Genomic DNA, 7,922 nt, shown 5'->3' with positions numbered 1-7,922 from the left:
ACCCGCGAGTTTGGTTTGTAAAATGCTGCCGCCACTGTTGTGATTGGCTGTTTCTGGTCGTGGTAAGATCGGGTCTTCGCCGGGGAAGGCTCGACTGGCTTGGGTCACGGCTGAACAGCCTCGGTTGGTCGTGAAAACTCCTTCTTCGGTGCTGTTTATGTTGCCGCCGCCGTTCTGTTTCAATCCGGCCGCTCTGTTTTAATTCTAATTCTTCTATTGAATACAGATCAACGCCAATGGATCACTACACGTTTCATGTCCCTTTGTAATAGCCGTTGTATTGAAATTGCCGTTGAGTACGCTCTAGTTTGTTTAGGCATATGCATGAATGGTAAAATTCAAGCTAATAACATTAGACTCCAAACAATCATATATATAATTTAAAGTGGAAAATAATTAAAAATTCAGACCAAAGTTTCAAAAGCCAAACAAAAACCAGACATTCAATGTCTCCGGTAATGGAGTTTGCGGCATCTAAAGAGAGCAACAAAGAGGGTAAAAATGAACCGTTAGATCATTTGCTTAACACGGATCCAACGCTTTCCAACAGTTTGTCACACTCTGCTGATACGTTCCTCAAAGCTGCCAACGCTCTCAAGAACCAGGTACACGCTTGTTTGTTTCTTGGAATATTTCCTTTTCCTTTTTTATGACAAGAAAATTATCCTTAGCTCTTACGCTTAAACTTTTACAGGTTTTAATTCAGATATGGAAACAAGCTTTTACAGGTTGTTTTAGAGTTTCAATTAAAGTTTTTTTTTTAAATGTCGTCTCTGGGTGTTGATAGTGGAGGTAACTTGGGAAGGAAGAGGTGGCGGGTAGGGGAATAGACCCGACTGTGTACACGGGTTTGCTGGAGACAGCTTTCACTTGCTTGCTTGAGATCTTACGAGGTGACTGGTAATCGGCAGGACTTGCTTTTGGCCGCTGAGATCGTTGACGCGTGCGTCCCTGTCGCACGTGCCTCCACTAGGTAATTAAGGGTTTTTTAGCTCTCTATATATACGGACACTACTCAACGATGAGGTTATTGCTAAAACTCGTTTAGCTGCTTAATGTTGCACACTCATCCATTCCTTTAAAATATCTTAAGAATCAATCTTACCGTACAACAAACTACATATATTTTTGGCACTTATGTTTTATTTATTAATATGCAATTATCGTTTTTTCAATTAAATATATATATTTTTTAAATTATGTATAACATTATATTTTGATTAGTTACAAAATTAACATAACTGTTGATGTAATACATTTTTAAAAAATTTCAATGATAATTTGATATTATCTTATGATAACATATGAATATTACATTAAAAAATTAATGGGAGGTAATCAAAATAAAACTAAAACTTGACGTTATATTTGATTTTGAAAAAAATAATTTGATGATCAAAACGGAATAAGAATGGAACTTGGATAATAAAGGTGTAGTTTATCCTTTTATTTATTTTAATTTAAATATAAAGTCTTTTTTAATCATAACAGTAATGTTATTATTGAATTGTGCTTTCTAAAATGAGTGACCAGGACAGTTTCCTTCTCCCATTTTTTTCATTAGGACAGTTTTCTTTACTGAGTTGATATTTTCACTTGGAGCAGTAGTATCCAATTATTTAAGGTACCATCAAAGTCTTGGACTCTTCTTAAATCTCTTCCGCGAAGTATCTTTCTTCATCCACACCGTATGTACATAGAGTTTCCCTCTTTCCGAAGACGATGCGGACGATGTCAAAGGAACTTTAAGGTACATGATGAGTAACTTATTCCCCCATAGTGAAAATTACCCTTCGTGTGAAGGGAACACAAGGGACAAGTTGGTGCAGTGGTCTCATGGTGCAACCGGTATGGCAATCACTCTAGCCAAGGCATCACAGGTTATCACTTAATGCCAAACATTAATCAGAGCCTTTAATACATTTCGATTTGTAATCTCTGCTTTGTTCATGAAGGTGTATTCGAACAATAGAGACTTCCGTGACGCTGCTATTGAAGAAGGGGAGGTTGTATGGGAAAATGGGTTAGTAAAGAAGGTGGGACTAGCTGATGTTATCGCCGGAATGCCTATGGATTCCTTTCACTTTATCGACCAACTGGAGAGACCATTTACGAAGAAAGGGCAAAAGCATTTGCCAGCTTCTTGTACCAAAATGAAAGGAAGCTTGTAAATGTTGGAGATGGACACGGACTCGGAACCTATCATGGCTACTCTCTTTCCAATGATTTGCTGGGACAACGTGCATCTGGTTTGATTTGCTTGCACCACGAAACGTTAAGTTCCCAGGATATGAGCGCTAAGAGAAAATGATACTTTAATCTGTCAACTGTTGTAATCCAGTAATTAGTGTTTTTTTTATAAAAGATGTGATTAGTATCTTTAATTACACAAGTTTATGCGAGTTTGAGTTGGGTGAATGAGAACCTTCATGGTAAATATTGTAAAGTGAAATATGCAATATAGCATCTAAAGTGAGACGCCTTGGTAAAAATTATTTTCCGACTTTACGGGAAAAAAATTAGCATAGATTTCAAGGTGAAATATTTTGCCAGTAAAATTTTATCCCTTCCTTTATGAATACTCATAAGAATATTAATAATTTTTAAAATTTTGACCTCTTCTATGGTTTTTCTGTCAACAGTTGGATTAACGAGTCTTTTTTGGAACCACCGTCGTCGACTGTTGATCAACAAATCTTTTCAGAACCATCGTCGTCTAAACGAGTCTTTTCTAAAGAAGAAACAATTTTTTTTAAAGTTTAAAGGAAAACTGAAAAAATAAAGACTAAAATAATAATTTTCTTTAAGTTTGAGAGTTAACACTAAACTTTTAAAAATATAAATAACAGTGGAATTTTTTCAAATAAACAAATCACGAAAATTGATTTTTTTTAAACATATAAAGACACATGAATAGAGGGAGTATGTGTGGCCCAAAGAAGTCTTTTATGTTAGGGGGCGTACTAAACTTAGGGGAATTAAAATTTCAACGGCCAAATAGATTTTCAATAGAAAATGTATAGAAAAAAAATTAAAATATATGATAATTTTAAATTTTTAGGGTGGGCGAGGGGTATGATCTTGTTACACAATGTAAAACTCTTTCAGTTTTACACAAATTTATCAGTAAAACCTTTTAGTTTTACATATTTTTAAGAGCGTTAGATGAATAAAATAGACGACTGTTATTAACAATAGTCTAAGTCAGAGCCATCTCGAACATTTTCGAGGCGCTAATCAAAAATAAAAAATAGGATCTGATTGAAGGAAAATATATTCCATTACTTTAAACAATTAATTTAATATCGTTGAAAAATTATTAAACTTTTTCGAACATTAATTTCATTGTTTTGTTAAGAAAACACCTTAAATTCGACTAAGAAAATAAAAAAATCGAATGTAGGTATAAATTATGATATGAAGCTTTATCATGAATAATAAATTAAAAAAATAAAGAATAACATATTATGTTATCATTTGATTGAGATTGGAAAAGATAAGAGTTAAAGAAAATTAGGTAAATTGAAAAATAAGATTTGTGAAAAAAAGAGACAAATATGATTATATTTAATTTAAAATTAAATGAATTAACGAGAGAGGTGGAGAAAGGGATGAGAAATTGAGAATTTTATGAAATTGTAAAAAATCAGAAGCCTTAATTATAAATGTAGAAATCGAAATTGAAAAAAAATAGGGGTCTCAATTACAAAGTTAGAAAGTGATATTATAAAAACTTAAGGGCCTCAATTATAAAGTTAAAAAAGTGGGATTAAAAAATTAGGGGCCTCAATTATAAAGGTAGAAATTGATATTAAAAAAACTTAGGGACCTCAATTGAAAAGGTAGAAAGTGAGATTGAAAAAACTTAAAAGCCTCAATTATAAAATTAGAAGTGAGATTACAAAATTAGAGCCTCAATTATAAAGGTAAAAAAATGTATTGAAAAAATTAGAGACTTCAATTATAAAGATAAAAAGCGAGATTGAATAATATTAGGATCTCAATTATATAGATAAAAAAATAAGATTTAAAAAATTAAAGACCTAATTATAAAGATGAAAACATAGGGGCCCCAATTATAAAGATTAAAAAAATGGGGGCCCTAAGCAATCACTCATGGAGCTCCCCTAATAGTCGGATCTGCTCTAAGTGAATCTTAACCCAATATATATATATATATAACCAACGCTGCTTAATTTGAAGGTTTTGTTATGGTAATTGGTTGTACAAATGCATGCATAGGTGTATGCAGTAAATAGGAAGGATGCCCCTTCCTTTCAAGGTCTAATTCCAATTCTATGGTGCTCCAGTATACAGATTTTAAGACCTGGAATGCTTCTCCATATTCAAGCAAACCAATTCCGCTAAACTAACAAAGGTGTAGTAAATCCCAGCCCAGAGTGATCAAATGAATACAATAACATCATGCATAAACTAGGAAAATGAAGTAATATGTAGTTACTACTTACCTTGACTCAGGCTCATCAGCAGTTCCTACGGGACTCACTCCGGGCCCTCCTCCTCCAGAGGCAACATCATCCATGCTATGACCACGCCGCTTATAGCAACCTCCGGATGCAACGAATGCAGGGCAAGGACGGTAAGCCTTTATAGGCCACCAACCAAAACCTGGGACTGTTGCAATCCTTCCTTGAATCCTCCTCTCACCATTGCATCCCCTCTCCAGTTCCTCTTTTCCACAGGCCTTGCAACCCCTGTGAATATGCCAACCATCTTCTTAAGTCAAAAATATCAAAAGAAAACACAAATACAGCCCATTGGAATGAATGATCGGCAGTTCAAAATGATGTAGGCAAGGGTTTGGGTTTTTTTTCCAATCTTAGCCTGAAACCTTGCTATGAGGCCCTCAAAATCGGATTTTAGATTGTACCCGACAAATAACGTGATGTACTGCAGGCATTAGTTAACAATAAATTATATAATTTATGGATTCAAGAAACTTAAACGAAAAGTGTCTTTAACCCTAATTAGCGGTATGAAAGTTGAGCAGTTAGCATCAAAATTCAACCCATTGGTTAAACTTTCATATTAACTTACTAAAAGGATATCCAAGTTATACGAATATGGATGGTACCTGAAAGGGGGATCTTTTCAAGTGCAAGCATGGTGGAAGATTCTGATTGGACATCAGATGAAGCAGTACGTTCATATTCAGAAGTAAAGGAGAAAGGGATGGTAGGCCTAAATGAGTAGTTGATGGAAGTTAAAGAGATGGAAGAGTAAGGGCGATGAAAGGAGGAGGTTTTATGAGAGAGTGGTGGGGGTGAAGCGCCACAGCCATTCCCTCCTATTCTTCAATTGCTCTGCCTCTGAGTGGAAATGGATAAACAGTCAGTCACGAGCTTCCAGTGTTGTAAGCAAAATATATGGTCCACAACGAGACACAGCAGAATGGCAAAAAGTCAAAATCAGAAGGTTTCACTGAGATTTAAACTCGGGTTTACTGGATTCAGTCTCCAATATCCTGACCACTAAACCATGGAACCGAATTGATACCGGATTATCATTGTTGTGTATTATTTCAGTCATCCCTATTTTACTTATGATTGAAATTCTAGCTTTGAAAATGCATAAACTCAAATTATTTAAATTAAAGTACGTGAAATAATTCAACAACTTATGCATAGCATATATATTGACCATAGAATTTGACCTTGTGTAAAATATACTCATGAGACATGAAGCTTTTGATTATCCCATATTTATCCATACTATTATTGCACCGTCATAATATTATTGATTAATTATATATCAATTTAATTAAAGTATATTTTTATAATTAATAATAATTGTCATTTTGACAACTAAATAATAATCAAAATTTTATTACAATCATATTTGTCTCTTTATACTTATATATCTTTTGAAAAATGTTTTTACATAATCTTAAATGAAATAATAAAAAAACCTAATTTAAAAATCAAGCCCACATTTGTTATGATTTGTATATAAATTATTGATCACTTAACCTATAACCATTATTAGATAAATTTTAATAATATATATATATATATATATATATATATAATATAATATTTTCCTTCACCCAAAACTATCATTAAAATTTTGTAAGTTATTCAAAAAGTCCTAATTTTGCGAATCCACCTTCAATCCACATATTTACGACCATGTCAAGAATTGTCGACAAAATATAGTATCTACAGCCATAATTATGATACACTATAGTGACGTTTGGTTCGCGAAAAATAACATTATTAAAAAATAATTTTTTTTGAAATTGCATTCCTATGTTTAGTTCAAGAAAAAAATTATTACTATAGAAAATTCTTATTCTAATAGTAGCATTTCTTGATTAAAATAATAGTCATGCATTACCTCCAAATTCTTAGTTATAAGACAATTCAAACCACTTTAGACAATAATACCCTTAGACTAATAAATTCTTTTATAATGATCTTTTTCAATTCTTATTTTTTTGTATTTTACTCAAATTTATAAATATAATAATAATAGTAGTAGTATTAAATACAAAGAGTTTAATTTAGTAAAATATTAATAAATTTGAATATATAAAATTATTTCATATTTTTAATAATCAGTATATTAATTATTTATAATTTATGAGTTGAAAAATAATATGATTGTAAAAATGTTATTATTTAAAATAATATCTAACTTTAAGTTATTAAAAAAAACAAATCTTATACATTGAAAAATATTATCTTTGCCGACTCAATATTATTTTTTTCATATTATATTATATTTTATATAAAAAAACATATGATTCTTATGAAAATTATTTACAAATAGAAGTTTAATATATTAATTATATATTAAATATATTTTTTTTTCAAAAGTTATAACGATTAAAACATTTCTATGATTTTTTCAAATATTTATAATTTAATATTAAAGTTTATTTAAAAAAGCATATATCAAAAGGATAATTTGGTAAAATATGCATTCAAGTAATCTTATATTCCTTCAATCAAACACTATAATTTTGTACTCCTGCTAAACAAACCAAACAAGGTAATACAACATTCTCATAGTAATGTTACATTCTAGTAATGTTATTCCTAAGGGGGCGTTTGGTCAATGAAAAAGATCAATACTAAAGAGATTGATCTTTTTCGGAATTGTATTACGATTGTTTGGTTCACGAAAATAATTATTACCATGTAATAACTTTTTACCAATAGTAGCATTTTTTTGTTAAAATTGTGAGAATGTCATTACCTCCAAATTCTTATGTAATGAGTAATTCACGCCACTTTGGACACAAATACCCTTGAAATAGTTATTTTTTCATATGAAACCTTCTCAATTATTGTTTTTCGTGTTTTACTCAAAATTATAAACTTAATAATAATAATAATAAATAGATTAATTTAATAAAATATTAATAAATTTGAATAGTTAAAATTATTATATATTTTTAATATTTAGTATATTAAATATTTATAATTTTATGAGGTGAAAATATTATTATTGTAAAAATGTAATTATTTAAAATAATATTTAATTTTGAGTTATTAGAAAATACATCTTATATATTAAAAATTAGTATATTTGTCCACTCGAGACCACAATATTATTTTTCATATTATATATTATATTTTATATAAATAAATACGGTACTTCTAAAAATTAATTAAAATTATAAGTTTGATATACTAATTATATTAATTATGTGTTAAATGTATTTTTTCTTTAAACTTAGATAGTGCAATAATTAAAATATTTTTATAAATTTTCATTCAAATATTTATAATTTAATATTAAAGTTTTACTTGTTAAAAAATATATATATCACAAGGATAATTTGGGTAAAATATGCATCCAAGTAATCTTATATTCCTCAACCAAACACTATAATCTTGCATTGCTAAGCAAATCAAATAGGGTAATACAATATCTCCAGAGTAATGTTACATTAC

General features: G+C 30.2%; 1 pseudogene; it reads left to right on the top strand.

Annotated features, from left to right (window-relative positions):
- Window positions 1-458: 458 nt before the first annotated feature.
- On the top strand, window positions 459-2,315 carry LOC120114234 (annotated as a pseudogene).
- Window positions 2,316-7,922: the final 5,607 nt, after the last annotated feature.

Source organism: Hibiscus syriacus, unplaced genomic scaffold, assembly GCF_006381635.1.
Source record: "Hibiscus syriacus cultivar Baekdansim isolate YM2019G1 unplaced genomic scaffold, ASM638163v2 tig00110221_pilon, whole genome shotgun sequence".
Taxonomy (NCBI): Eukaryota; Viridiplantae; Streptophyta; class Magnoliopsida; order Malvales; family Malvaceae; genus Hibiscus; species Hibiscus syriacus.
Note: the sequence above shows the minus strand (reverse complement) of the source record. Positions and strands in the feature narration are given on the sequence as shown.